The sequence below is a fragment of the Myotis daubentonii genome, chromosome 8 (assembly GCF_963259705.1).
Source record: "Myotis daubentonii chromosome 8, mMyoDau2.1, whole genome shotgun sequence".
NCBI lineage: Eukaryota > Metazoa > Chordata > Mammalia > Chiroptera > Vespertilionidae > Myotis > Myotis daubentonii.
Genome location: NC_081847.1, coordinates 33908616 through 33924019, shown reverse-complemented (window position 1 = coordinate 33924019; position 15404 = coordinate 33908616).

Here is a 15404-nt window from a genome sequence, read left to right as displayed (position 1 = left end):
CACCCCCCACCCCAGAGCATGAATTTTGTGCATTGGGCCTCCGGTATTTTTTTAAAAGATTAAAAAAGAAGAAATGCACCTTACTCAAGGCAGCTCCACAGGAACTTGGGATGTTAGTTTTGACAAGGGCACCCTGGAGGCCATTGAAGCTCTGGGATCATGTGTGAAGGCCTTGACATTCAGATCAGCCCCTGGGATGCAGAACCCCAATGTGACCTCTTGAGTCAACCTTGTCCTACATTGCATCACATTTTCACCCTATACCCACTCCTGCTTCCTCTTGCTTACTTGATCCGAAAAGTACCTGTAAAGATTCAGAAGACAGTGCTGACTTTCCTTTCCTGGGTTTGATGCCCATGCCTGTGAGATCAGGCAATAGGGATTGGCAGGGTGGCCATGTGGATGAGCAAACTGCAGTGCCCAGGATGGACTATCTTCAAACCACTTTTAGGTTAACACCTCCTAACAGGCAGAGCTCCTTTACTATGAAATGGCTGCTCAGAGAGGTCTAGGGTATTCTCTAACTGGTTTGGTCAAGCTGAGGCTAAGTGATAGAATAAGAGGAATTTCTCCAGAGTATAAAGAATAGCTTTTCTAGTTCCATCCAGGCATAAAAAAACTATATATTAAATTTATGAATGTTGTCTCTCAATGTCTTATGATGAGTGAGATACCTGGCACTTTCTAAATGGAGGGGCTTGAGAAAAACCGTTTTTGGGGTCACACTACGGAAAAGCAGGAACATTTGGACTACCCCCAGCCCCATTCGTAGAGCCTGTCCTAATGTCTGCAGTGGTGGTGGTGCGAATGGAGAAGGGTAATTTCTAAAGAACATGTTCTGAAGGGGAAAAGCCCATCACAGGGGAGAAGATAAGTGCGTGCAGTTCGTGTATCACAGTGAGCCTCTGGTCCAGTGCCCACTCTCGCCATCCTTGTCCCGGGATAAACTGAGGTCCTGCCCATCACTAAGTACCTGGAGGGTGTGACATTGTTGTTTACCTGTTGATTGGACTTCTATTTTGCTGAAGGTTGCTGTTACTTTTTTAAACAGCTTTATTGTGGTATAATTAACAAACAAGAAATTGTACATATTTGAAGTATGCAATTGGATAATTTTAACATGTATGTACTCATTAAAACTTCATCCCCATCAAGAGAATTAACATATCTTCTACTGCCCCAAAATTCTTTGGGCCTCTTTAAAATTCCCCCTCAACTCTTCCAGCACTCTCCCTCCACCCCTAGGCGTCTTTTGAGCTACTTTTTGAAACCATACATTAGTTTGCATTTTCCAGAACTTGGCCAGTTAGACTGGATTGCTTCTAGTTTGGGCTATTCCAAAAAGGGATAGTATGGGCATTCACGTGCAAGTCTTTATTTGGACATATCCTTTCTGTTCTTTTGGGTAAATATCTTGGAGGAGAATGGCTGGATGACATAGTAGGCGTCAGCTAAACTTCCTAGGAAATTTTCACTGTGTTTTCCAAAGTGGCTGTACCATCTTGCATTCCGACCTGCAATGTATGAGGGTTTCAGCTCTCCACATCCTCCACAACACTTGATATGATCAGTCTTTTTAATTTCAGCCATTCTAATGGGTGTGCAGTGATATCTGATAGTTACGTTACTTTATAACTTCCTGATTACTAACAATGTTGAAGATCTTTCCATATCTTAAGTGGTTTTGGCTATTATAGATCCTTTGCATTTCCATATCAATTTTAAAGTGAGTATGTCAATTAAAAAAATAACCTACTGGTATCTTAATTGTGATTGCATTGAATCTATAGATTAACGGAATTGACATGTTAAAGGTATTGAGTCTTCCAACCCATGAACATAATATATATTTTTAAAAATATATTTTATTGATTCCAGAGAGAGCAACTGAGAGGGAAAGAGAGATAGAAACATCAATGATGAGAGAGAATATTGATGAGCTGCCTCCTGCAAGCCTCCTGCTGAGGATTGAGCCCTCAACCTGGGCATGTGCCCTGAAAGGGAATCAAACCGTGATCTCTTGGTGCATGGTTCGATGCTCAACAACTAAGCTACACCTTCTAGGCCACAATATATCTTTTCACTCAATTAGGTTTTCCTGAACTGAATTCCATAATGTTTATGGCTTTTAATAAATAGGCCTAGCACATCATTTGTCATATTTATCCCCAGGTATTTTTGATAATATTATTAGTGACCAACTAAAATTTTTCATTTTATTTGTTGTTCCTAGTACACAAAAATACAATTGATTTTTGTATAGTAAACTCATGATGTGCAACTTTGTTAAACTCCTTTATTCCAGTAGTTTTTTTGGTAGATTCAGTGGGATGTTGTCCATAGCAGCTTATGTTAACCTGAAACTTGAGTAATGTGTGAGATCAGATGCAGCTGAGAACCTTGAAACTTGGGAGGCAGATCCTGTGCCTGATGATCTGAAAGCTCCATGGGCAAAGTATGGAGAACCAAGACGTGTTCTGGTTGATTAGGACTGTGTTTGGTATGGTATTCCAAGGAGATGACTTCAAGAAAGAACTGGCCAGGTTGCAAGTAGAAATGAGCTGAAATAGAGGGCCTTGCAAGGGTATAAAACTAGTCTAATCCTAGGCCCTAAATAATAAGAGAAGGGATTTAATAAGGTATTGAACACTAAATGCAGGTAAAATATTTCCGTTGGTATGAAGCAAGTGAGAGAAAAGGTAAGATTAATGATGTGGACTTCTCAGAGCTTCACAGTAGCTGCCATTTATGAGGGAGAGAGGGGCGGGGCACAAGGAAGAATAAAAATAATTTGAGAAATAAGTAATTGAGGAAGGAACATCAGATTTGGTTAATTGCAGATGGAACAGACTAGATTGAAGCTAATATATCAGGAGCCTACTAAGTCTTCAAAGCTAGCCATATTGCAAAGAAACGATTGACCCGAGGCCAACAAAATGTCTGACTGAGCTGTAGAACAATCTAGTTCTCTAATCTTTCAAAGAGGAAAGCAGCTTCAAAGGCAAACTTCCAAACACCAAGTCCAGATACTGTCGAGGAGAATTATGTATAAGGAGGAAGCTCCACCAGGATGGATTTGGGGGTCACAGAGAATAACGGGCAAGGGAATTCATCACAGAGCAGAAGCAGACCTCTTTCAGATTGCAAGGACTCTCTCCTCGGCACAGGGGAGAGCTTCATAGTTTGGGTCTAATGGCTATGGCTGCTGGTCTTTTCTAAATGAGAAGATTTGTGGTGGCTACTTTATTGCTAACCTAGCATTTCACATGGGTGAGCAGACAACTTGTCCTTTTAGGTTGTCAGACTGAGGAGATCCACCTCTGGACCTGTTGGTGAGGGCCCAACATAACTCAAGAATACTGAGCTTGGAAGCACCAGTCAGAAAGAATGTGTGCACCCCTACGTGCATAGCAGCACAATTTACCACAGCTAAAATCTGGAAACAGCCCAGGTGCCCATCAGCAGATGAGTGGATAAAAAAGCTGTGGTACATTCATACCATGGAATACTATGCAACAGTGAAAAAGAAGAATCGCTTACCCTTTGAGACAGCATGGAGGGACCTGGAGAGTATCATGGTAAGTGAAACAAGTCAGTCAGAGAAAGGCAAGTATCACATGATCTCACTCATATTGGAATCTAAGTAACAAGATAAACTGATGAACAGAGTGGATCCAGAGACATGGAAGCACAGAACAGAGTACAGAATCTAGAGGGAAGGCAGGGGAGGGCGGGTGAGTGGGAGGTAATCAACCAAAGACCTTGTGTACATATATGCATAACTGAGGACACAGACAATTGGGTGCTGAAGGCCTATGATGGAGGTTGAGGGGTTGGAAGGGGGTCACTGGGTATAAAAGGAGACATCTGCAATACTTTCAATGATAAAGAATTATTTTAAAAAAGGAAATTAAAGAAATGTAGTGAAGGTTTTGAGTAGCCATATTTTACTGCTTTAGTGCATGTGCATTGAGAGAATGGAGTTTTGCCAGGTGAGTTTCATAGAGGAAGAGGGCAATGGGATGGGGCGGGGGGGGGGGGGGGAGAGAAATAGTGGCCTTTGAGCTGAATTGGATTTTAAATTGTGTCTCCTGAAAAGAAATTGAATGTGTTTCATATGAAGGAAGAAGAGATTAAGAGATCTGACCACTTATTGGGAAGATCACTTCATAAATTATGTGAATGTCTAACCACTGTGCTGTATACCTGAAACTAATATAATATTGAATGCCAACTGTAATTGAAAAATTAAAAAACAATTTAAAAAGAGAATATGATGATTTCAGACTATGGTAAAGTCTGTTAGTGCTCACAAATATCTATGCCCTTCCCCTTCATCTTCCAGCCTTTTTTACAGGTCAGGTGTGTCATGTGACTGAATTCTGGTCAATGGGAGTAAGTATAGAAATGACATAAATCTTTCTGTGTTGGCTCTTAAGGACACATTATATGACTATCGAGGCCCCTTTTTCCTTGCTGTGATAATCTTAGATGCCACATGTTTCAGCTGCTGTAAACAATTACAAGGTGGAGAAGGTCTGAGAGACCCACACTGACTTTGTATGAGCAAAAGTAAATTACTATTGTTAAGCCACTGAGGTTATAGGATGTGCTTGTTCCTGTCATATACCAGTAATCTATCCGATCCGGATTATATACTACTTATCATGTATTCGTTGTATCATCTTTCTATAACATTGACCATTTGCTTGATATTAGCTTGAATGTCACATTCTCAGAAGAGAATTTTTTGCACACTCCATCTAAAGTAGGCACTCATATTCCAGTTGTCATTCACCCTTTCTTGTTTCCATTATAGCATCAATCACAAGTTATTTATTTTTTCATGTGTTTGTTTTCTACTTTCTTTGCTAGACAATACATTTCATCAGATCAGGCAATAAGCCTGTCATCTCTACCCTTTGTAGCCCCAGTGTCAGCCACAATGTCTTTCAATAGAATAGGTATTTAGAGAATTTTGTTAAATAAATTAATGAAGTTAACCCCTTTCAACCTCATTTTTCTCATCTATAAAATGTGATAGTACTAATCTGTGTACCATAGGTTGGCGTTGTTTGTTTTTGAGTGCTGCTATTTTGAGGAGTAATTTATTCTTAGAATTCAAATGTAAGTTTTGCTGTTAAACTGCCAGAAAGAGAAATACAGCTTCTCATATTCTAGCATCTGAAGTTTAAAGAGAATCATTTCAGCAGAGAGTTCATAATCATTTAGTAACAAAAACTAATTGGAAAAGCCCACCTGCTTGGATGAGGGCTACTGGGCTAGGAACTTTCTGCAAGACTGTGGGCAGCACTCCCGGGCTAAACTTCACTTGCTGTGTAAGCTCTTCCTATTCAGGAAAAGGTTGTTTTTTTTACAGGCCCCATAATGTGGGATCATCACACATTCCAACCAGGAAGCAGAGCTCAAGGCTTCTTGCTTGTTGCATCTCCAAGAAAATGGTGATGTGCAAAGATCAAAACCGTATGGAGGACTCCTAAGTGAGCTTTCTCTTCCCTTGGTGCTTATGCTGGAAGAGGTGGTTTTTCCTCCCTTTTCCTTCCCTTCCCTTCCCTTCCCTTCCCTTCCCTTCCCTTCCCTTCCCTTCCCTTCCCTTCCCTTCCCTTCCCTTCCCTTCCCTTCCCTTCCCTTCCCTTCCCTTCCCTTCCCTTCCCTTCCCTCCCCTCCCCTCCCCTCCCCTCCCCTCCCCTCCCCTCCCCTCCCCTCCCCTCTCTTCCCTTCCCTCCCTTCCCTTCCCTTCTTTTCCTTTCCTTTCTTTTGTTTGTTTTGTTACTTCTCCCCTAACACATATCCTCAAAGCAAGTATTACCAAGCAGGGCTCCGCTGCCGTCTATACAGGTACTCGGATTGCCAAATATAACCAGAGCTTGGGCCAATAAAAGAAGCCCATGGAGCTTGCAAATCAACCAGATTGTCTGTGTTGTGTAGTCCTTAAACAAAGGAAGAAGAAGGATTTCTCTAGGTGTGGCCTGCCCCCATTCTAGAGCAAGACATCAGCCAGAAGTTTGTTTGTTTATCGAAGTGTTTATTGTATTTTTAATTGAAATATATTTGACATATATCATTGTGTAAATTTAAGGCATACAACATGTTGATTTGAGACATTTATATATCGTAATATGCTTGCCATTGTAGCAATAGATAGCACCTCTACTAAGTCACATAATTCTCTTTTCTTTTTTTGTGGTGGGAATTATTAAAATATAATCTCTTATCAAGTTTGATTATTATATACTAGAGGCCTGGTGCACGAAATTTTTTCACAGGGTGGAGTCCCCTCAGCCTAGCCCGCACCCTCTCCAATTCAGGGGATCGGGCCTAAACTGGCAGTCGGACATCCCTCTCAAAATCCAGGACCGTTGGCTCCTAACTGCTGACCTGCCTGCCTGCCTGATTGCCCCTAACTGGCCCCCCTGCCAGCCTAATCACCCCTAACCACCTCTGCCTATTTACCTGATCACCCCTAACTGCTCCGCCCCACCAACCTGGTCGCCCCCAAAGGCCCTTGCTGGGCTAGTTGCCCCTAACTGGCCCCCTACCTGCATGGTCACTCCTTACTGCCCCCCTTGCCAGCCTGGTTGCTCCCAACTGTCCCCCCTGCTGGCCTGGTTGCCCCCAATTGTTCCCTCTGCTGGCTTGGTCACCCCTCAGAGCCCCTCCTGCAGGTCTGGTCACCATCAACTGCACCCCGTGCTGGCCTGGTTGTCTCTAACTGCCCTCCCCCCTGCCTGCCTGGTTGCCCCATGCAGCCTTCTATTTGGTCATTTGGCCACTCCTTACTGCGCCCCCCCCCCCCCCCGCTGGCCTGGTCACCCCATGCAGCCTGCTGTTCAGTCGTTTGGTCCTCCCTCACTAACCCCCCTGCTGGCCTGGTTGCCCCAGGCAGGCTGCTGGTCAGTCATTTGGTCATTTCTCACTAACACCCCTGCCAGCCTTGTCACCAACTCAGTCTTTTGGTCATCCGTTTGGTTGTTTCGGATGTGATGGCCCCTGGCTTTTTATACATATAAATTACTGTCTATAATCACTATACAGTAGGTCCTCTGGTCACGTGGGAGATCCATTCCTAGGGCGTGACATAACACAACTTTGTCCATAAATCGGAACCCACCTACATAAGCACCTACGTCACACACATGGAACACATACACAGCAGTGATGAAGTGGAACAGTAAAAAAAATTTAAAACCAAGATAACAATTCCTGACCTTTACTTGTGGTAAATACAGTAAATAGTAAAACACATAAAGAACATATGTACATATGTCGAAATGACAGAACTTTTTTCTTTAATAAATGGAGATGGCGACATAACCACAAAAAACGAACGTCGAGCCCAACTTAACCCGAGAACTGCCTGTACTGTGCATTAGATCTCCAAGACTTATTTATCTGGTAGCTGCAAGTTTGTACCCTTAAACAGCATTCCTATTTCCCCAGCCCCCAGCCCCTGGGAACCACCATTTTACTCTGTTTTTACAAGTGTGACTTTTTTTTGGATTCCACATATAGGTGAAATCACATAGCGCTTGTCTTTCTCTGACTTCTCTCACTTAGCATAATGTCCTCAAGGTCCATTTCTGTGGTTGCAAATGGCATGATTTCCTTCTTTCTCATGGCTGACTAATACTTCATTGTATGTTTACATCACATTTTCTTTATCCATCAATTCCTTGATGGGTAGGTTGTTTCTATATGTTGGCTCTTGTGGATAATACTACAATAAACATGGAAGTGAACATATCCCTTTGATACCCTGTTTTCATTTCTTTTGAATATATACCTGGAAGTGGGTATGTTTTTAATTTTTTGAGGACCCTTCATCTTGTTTTCCACAGTGAGTGAACCAATTTACAGTCCCGCTAACAGTGCCCAAGGATTCCCTTTTTTCCACCTTCTCGACAACCTTTGTTGTTGTTTGTCTTCTTGGTAACAGCCATTCGAACACGTGAGAGGTGATATCTCACTGTGGTTTTTATTTGAATTTCCCTAATGATTATTGATGTTGATTTTTCATGTTTATGTTGACCATTTGTATATCTTTGGGAAAATGTCTATTCAATTTCTTAGCCCATTCTATTTTTTCCTTTTTTTTTAGTTCTCTCATATTTTATTTATTTTATTGTTTAAGGTATTATAAATAGTAGTACTTATGTCTCCTCCCCCCACCCCCCATTGACTTGCCCCCAGCCTCCTTTACCTCCTGGCGCTTGCCCTTCCCCCCGTTACCCCCAGTGTCTTGTGTCCATTGGTTATGCTTCTATGCATGCATACAAGTCCTTTGGTTGATCTCTTACCCCCCAAACCTCCCCTGCCTTCCTGCTGTAGTTTGTCTGTTCGATGCTTCTTTGCCTCTGTATCTATTTTTGTTCAACAGTTTATAATGTTTTTTATATTCCACAAATGAGTGAAATCATGTGATATTTATCTTTCACTGACTCTTTGCCCATTCTTAATGAAATTATTTATTTACTAGGGGCCCGATGCATGAAATTAATGCAAGAGTAGGATTTCGCAGCCCTGGCTTCGTCTGGAAAGTCGTCCGGATGGTCATTCTGCTGTTTGCAGAGTTCAAAGGGGGAAAAGGAGACATATGTAACACTTTCAAAAATAAAGAATTAAGAATAAAATCCAGCTGATGATTTAGTTTAAAGTTGTCCCAACAGTACTGCCAAAGATACCTAACAGAAGTAAAGAAGAGGTAGTTCTGGAGGTCAGGACTCAATTAATTTACTCAGAAAAAATTCCAAGAAAAATGCACAGATCAGAAAGCACGCAAGGCAACGAGGCACCATGAATTCAGGACAGCAGAAACTACAGACCAGAGATTCAGACTTTCAAAGGCTTCACATATTAGAAGTATTGGTAACATTAATTTTAATAAGCTTTTGAGAAAATGAATTCATGAGATTTAAATTTCTCATCAATTAAATATAATCTGAGCCCAGTCAAGAAGCACACCAATGTTAGATAAAATGATATGTTCAAAACTGGGACTTAAGGTCTGCAAAGCATAAAGAAACTGCAGAACCAGGGGGCTTAGATGCCTAGGGTGCGTGCTTTACTGCCTGTCTTTCATCGCACACTCACGGGGTCACAGGGAGTGCTGATGTTAGTGAACAAAGGAGGAAAAAGCAAGAGCGTGTGTGTGGAGTGGTTTGCATGATGCCGGCACCAGCCAGAAGTGCTGCATGAACAGCCTGGTTAGGGGGCCCTGAGATCTGCCAGTAAGTAAGGAAAATCCTTCCCAGAGAAAGAGGGATGGCCTAAGGTATGGATCCACAGTAATTCATGGACAGTGAGAATGGGCTGACTGGTGGGTTGGTCAGGGTCTCAGAGAAGACAAGATAAGATTTATAGCAACGAGGTGTGTGGGAGAGTTATGTGAATGGACTTCTCTGAAGAGCTTGGGGTGTGAAGATATTTACTTTGAATAAAATTTAATTTTTAAATTAAAAATATTTTCAATATGGTTGACATTCAATATTATTTTATATTAGTTTCAGGTGTATAGCATAGTGGTTAGGCATTTATAATTTATGAAGTGATCCCTTTAATATGTCTAGTATGCACCTGACAGCATACAAAGTTATTACAATACTAGGGGCCCGGTGCATGAAATTCGTGCACTGGGTGTGCGGGGGGCGGGGGGGGGGAGTGTCCCTCAGCCCAGCCTGCCCCCCATCACCCTCCAATCGCAGGATCAGCCCCTTGCCCAGGCCTGACACCTCTGACAGAGGTGTCAGGCCTGGGCAGGGGACCCTCAATTCCCCCCATCACTGGTTCTGCCCCCAGCCCAGGCCTGATGCCTCTGGCCTAGGCATCAGGCCTGGGCAGGGGACCCCCAGACCCCTCCGATTGCTGGCTCTGTCCCTTGCCCAGGCCTGATGCCTGAGCCAGAGGCGTAGACCCCCATCACCCTCTGATCACCTGATCGGCCCCTTGCCCAGGCCTGACGCCTCCGCCAGAGGTGTCAGGCTTGGACAGGGGACCCCCATCTCCCCCCGATCACTGGCTCTGGCCCCCGCCCAGGCCTGAGGCCTCTAGCCCAGGAATCATGCCTGGGCAGGGGACCCCCATCTCCCTCTGATCACTTGCTCCACCCCCTGCCCAAGCCTGACGCCTCTGACCCAGGCTTCAGGCCTGGGCAAGGGAACCATCATATCCCCCCAATCCCCGGCTCAGCCCCCCGTCCAGGCCTGATGCCTCGGCCAGAGGAGTTGACCCTCATCACCCTCCGATCACCAATCACCGGATCGGCCCCTTGACCAGGCCTGAGGCCCCCGGCAGAGGTGTCAGACCTGGGCAGGGGACCCCCAGCTCCCCGCGGTTGCAGGCTCCGCCCCTGCCCAGGCCTAACGGCCCGCGAACGTGGGCTCCGCTTTAGGCCCAGGCAAGGGACCCCTAGCTCCCAGGACTGCCAGCTTCGACCGTGCCCAGCTCCCATCGCTGGCTCCACCCCTACTTCCTGCTATCACTGGCCAGGGCAGCAAAGGCGCCTGATTCTCCGATCATGGCTGGGGGGCAGGGCAAAGGCGGCCCCAGGGCCGCCTTTGCCCTGCCCCCCAGCTCTTAGCTCCCCCCTGGGTTTCCGATCACTGTCAGTGGCAGGGGGCTTCTTCCTGCTTTCCCTTTCGCCTCCCTGCATTGTGCCTACATATGCAAATTAACCGCCATCTTGTTGGCAGTTAACTGCCAATCTTAGTTGGCAGTTAAATGCCAATCTTAGTTGGCAGTTAACTGCCAATCATAGTTGGCAGTTAATTTGCATATAGCCTTGATTAGCCAATGAAAAGGGTATTGTCGTACGCCAATTACCATTTTTCTCTTTTATTAGTGTAGACTAGTGGCCCAGTGCACGAAATTCGTGCTCAGGAGAAGGGTGTGTGTCCATCAGCCCAGACTGCACCCTGTCCAATCTGAGACCCTCGGGAGATGTCCGACTGCCCTTTTAGGCCGGATCCGACCAGGCAGTCGGACATCCTTCTCACAATTCAGGACTGCTGGCTCCCCACCGCTTTCCTGCCTGATTGCCCCTAACCTCTTCTGCCTGCCAGTCTGCTCAGCCTCTAACAACTCCCCTTCCAGCCTGATGGATACCTAACTGCTCCCCTGCCGGCCTGCTTGCCCCTAACCACTCCCCTTCCAGGCTGAATGATGCCTAACTGCTCCTCTGCTGGCCCAGTCATCCTCAACTGCTCTCCCATGCCGGCCTGATTGCCCCCAACTGCCCTCCCCTGTCGGCCTGCTTGCCCCAAACTTGCCCTCCCCTGCCATACTGGTCACCCCAAACTGCCCTCCGTGCCATCCTGGTCAGTCCCAACTGCCCTCCCTTGCCAGCCCAGTCACCCCCAACTGCCCTCCCTTGCAGGCCATCTTGTGTCCACAAGAGGTGGCCATCTGGTGTGTTGGAGAGATGTTCAATTTGCATATTACCTCTTTATTATATAGGATTCCCTATGATGCACTTTCCAACTCCCTGGTTATTTGGTAAAAACCAATTTGTACTTGATATTTGTATGCCATCGGAAAGACAAGTGAAGGTCTCAGTAGCCAGTGAACAAAATGGCCCATCCTTCACCCACCATTATGAGGCCTACATTCAGATGTCCATGTGTGATCCAAGTGTGGTCACAGAAATGTGCCTGTGAGGCCAGCCTTTCAACAGTTTCTATTCCAACCTGGAAGCAGCTGGGGGAAAGGAGTCCTTCGGGCTCACACGTGGGCCAGTTTCCCACAGTGGGTGATGACACAGGGACCTGGAGCCAGAGTTAGCCTTCACCTGAGGTTCCTGCTGCTACACAGAAAACTTAGTGTTCTAAACACGACTCTCATAAATGCAAGGATTTAGAATTGTGATTGTGACAATTTATGCTGCCATCAAGGGGCAGGACTGACACAAGGGATGCCTCTGATTTCCCAAACCACTCGTTAAGAAGACAGAAGGACACGTGGAAAGATTAAGGTTGGAATACTTAACTAAGTGATTCAGGCTGTACATACTAATAAGTCACCAGCAGACAAATGGCTCAAACTTGTCATGGAAATAATTGGACATTTCAAGAAAAGTGCTGAGGAGTTTATCATTGACAGTATTGGGAAGTTTTGGACTTCCTTACACAGCTGTTGTTTTAATCTAGAATTACACATTGATGGAAGGCAGAGTGTGTCACCGTGGTATTTTCAAATACTTTATCTATATGCCTTAGCCCATCACTCTGAGGACGGGTGAGTGACAGCCGAGAGGAAGCCATGAGCTTTAAGAAACTGGTGGGAGAGTCACCTGAGTTCCTACTGCCTGGGTAGGTCATTCATTTTTTCTAACTTGGTCAGAAGTGAACACAGGTGTATATTTGGGCGATACTGTTACCATGGCATGAAATGTACTTGAGGGTTGGTGTGTTGTGGGAGGTGGCTTAGGCACCGTGTAAATGATCCCAGGGTGGCCTTTTGGTCTGAGAACACAGCAGACTTGACCGAATCGGTATTTACATCCTGGTTTTATCTCTTCCTTGGCAGTGCAGCTTCTCTTGCAGCACCCCTCTTGTTGCCGGCATTTCTTTGCACGCAAGACTGAATAATAAAAGGAAAGACCATTTTACAAGCATGCCTGCCTATTTGACATCTCATAACAATTTCATGGATCATAATTAGACCATGGCTACAAGCTCAGGGCTGGCAAATACCATGTTTCTAAGAATATTTGTTCCCAACCTCCTATCGGCCAAAGTTTTTGTCTGAAGGTGAGATGACTCCGTTCGAAGGCTAAATGATATTCCCCTGCATGTACTAGTACACACCGCTTCCTGTGTATCCATTCATCACTCAGTGGACATTTGGATTGCTTCCACTTTTTGGCTGTTGTGAATAATGCTGCTAGCCTGGATGATTGTGAAGGTGCGTTCTGCTACTTTCAAAGGAGGTCACACACAAAATGTTCCAGAAAATATCTGGAGCTATGGGTGGGGGGATTTTGGTTCTAAAACCAAAAATTATAGGTGCATTTTCTTTATAAACATAAAATTTAAATATCCTAACTAAAGTATTAGCCGATTGAATTCAACAATGTGTTAAAATACATCTTGCCCTGGCTGGTGTGCTTAATGGTTAAAGCACTGGCCCAGCACCAAGGGTCATGGGTTTGATTCCCCGTCAAGGGCACATACCTGGGTTGCAGGTTTGATCCCCTGCCCCAGTTGGGGCCTCTGTGGGAGGCAATCAATCTGTGCCTCTCTCACTTCCATATTTCTCTCTCTCTCCCCCTCTCCCTGCCTCTCTTTCACTCTATCTAAAAGTCAGTGGGAAAATATCCTCAGGTGAGGATTATCAAAAAACGACAACAGCAAAACACCCACATCATGATCAAGCAGGTTTTAATATGAATGTAAACTACCATCCTGGAGCATCCATCTTACATAAAAACTGCTGTTTGAAATTTTAATGCTGCTATTTTGGCTTCTGTAAACGTTTGCTTGTTCAAATAATAAGGGCAGTAAGACTACTCCCATTCCAGAGAGGCCATACACTATGCCCCAGACAGAGTTGTCTGTGCTGGCACCAGGCCAGGCCCTGAGATATGGTCTCATGGCCCCCTCCCAGCACGAAGGCCTTCTTTCCCAGAAGGCCCGGAAGTCTCATTGCCAATTCTGGAGACAAAGGACTGGAAAAAGTATAAATAGAGACAGTTTCCTCCATGTTTGGGGGCCCCAAATTTGAGAGACACATTTTTCTCTGGGCCTGCACATAATAAAATGTAACTCCCTTTCTCTAAGTGTTGCTTGGTTTTTCTCCGGTCTTCTGTAACAATCCAACATTAGAAAATATTTTAGAGACTTGACAAGATGGCGCTGATATAGGCAGACTCGTCCCAGGTCATGTCCCGGAGCAAATGGAGTAAGCAGCTGAAACTAATAACACCCACCACGAATTGGCGAATTTACTCAGCTGGTGAGATGGTTTGCAGTCGGGAAAGTCAGAACTCCCCTGGAAAGGTAAAACCAGGGATCTGGGCAGGAAAGTTTGCCAGACCTCTGAGCCCAGAGGGTCAGAGGCAGACCGCGTGGCAGACAGCCGCGTCCCTTGGGACAGGCACAGCCCCTGACAGGGGACAGGAGAACCACAGGATTCCTGGCGCGGGCGGATTTGAGATCTGGGTTCTGTGATCACGGAGGACTGAGCCTAAAGGGGGCAGCCTGAAGAGCTGACCAGAGCATGCAGTGCCAGTAAGAGTGGAGCTTACAGAAATTCAGCCTTCCCCATTTCCGCGGCCAGCGTTTGTTTGTTTGTTTTCACGGAATCCTGTTCATAAGACATTTCGGATACAGACACTCACCTGTGCTGAAGAGAGGGAGAAGGTGTGGACGAGTGGAATCTGGGGAGAGACTGAGGAGAGAGGGGGGCCGGGAGAGGTGGCAGTGAATTTAGTGCTGAGACACGCCTGGGCCCAGGATCAGGGCAGCCATTCTCTCCGGAGAGTGAGACTCCTCCCCCCAGCCCCCAGGCAAGGAGCACAGCCACACCCAGATTCCACCCTGAATGAGATCAAGGATTAAAATAATCTGATCAGTCCCTGGGAGTTAACAGGGTCTGGCCTATAGAGGGATTTTCAATCCCAGCAACAACACAGAGCAGGGTAAAGATTAAAGAACCAGCTCTGGATAGGACTAAGGCGAGCCAGACTGACGAGTAGAAGAAACGAAGGACCTTCACTACTGCAAAAAATTTTTTTTCTTTTTTCACCTTTTAACTAAGAAACCAATTTTTTTTCTTCTTTTTTCCATCTCTTGATTTTACCCTTTTCATTACTACATTTTTATTTTTAACCAGTATTATTACTGCTACCATTTTACCATTTTTTAAAGTGCCATTTTATTTTCTCTTTATTTTATTTTGGGATTAGTGTTCTCCATTCTATTTTCATCGTTCCTTTAGCATCAATTTTCCCTACCTCAATTTTACCTCTATGCTAAAACCCTCTCCCTCACTTTTCCCCTTTTGTTGTCCTGTTTCTCTTACCCTATTCCTGCTTTAGATTTTCCCTATTCCTTCTGTTTACTTCCTGTCAAAATTTCACCCTACTTATATATCCTATTTCCAATCCACTGCTCTAAATCCTTATACACATATCCCTCATCTTTCTTCACTATCCAAAATTTTTTTTCTTCTTTTATCTTTCTATTATTTGGTTGCTCTTTGCTTGATTGTTGAGTATATTGTTTTGTTGTTGTTGTTGTTTGTTTGTTTGTTTGTTTGTTTGTGTGTGTGTGTGTGTGTGTGTGTGTGTGTGTGTGTGTGTGTGTGTGTATGTGTGTGTTTTAGGACTGGTTGTGAGGCTGTTTTGCTTTTTATTTTTATTTTTTTCTGCTGGTTTTCCCCCTCCCTCC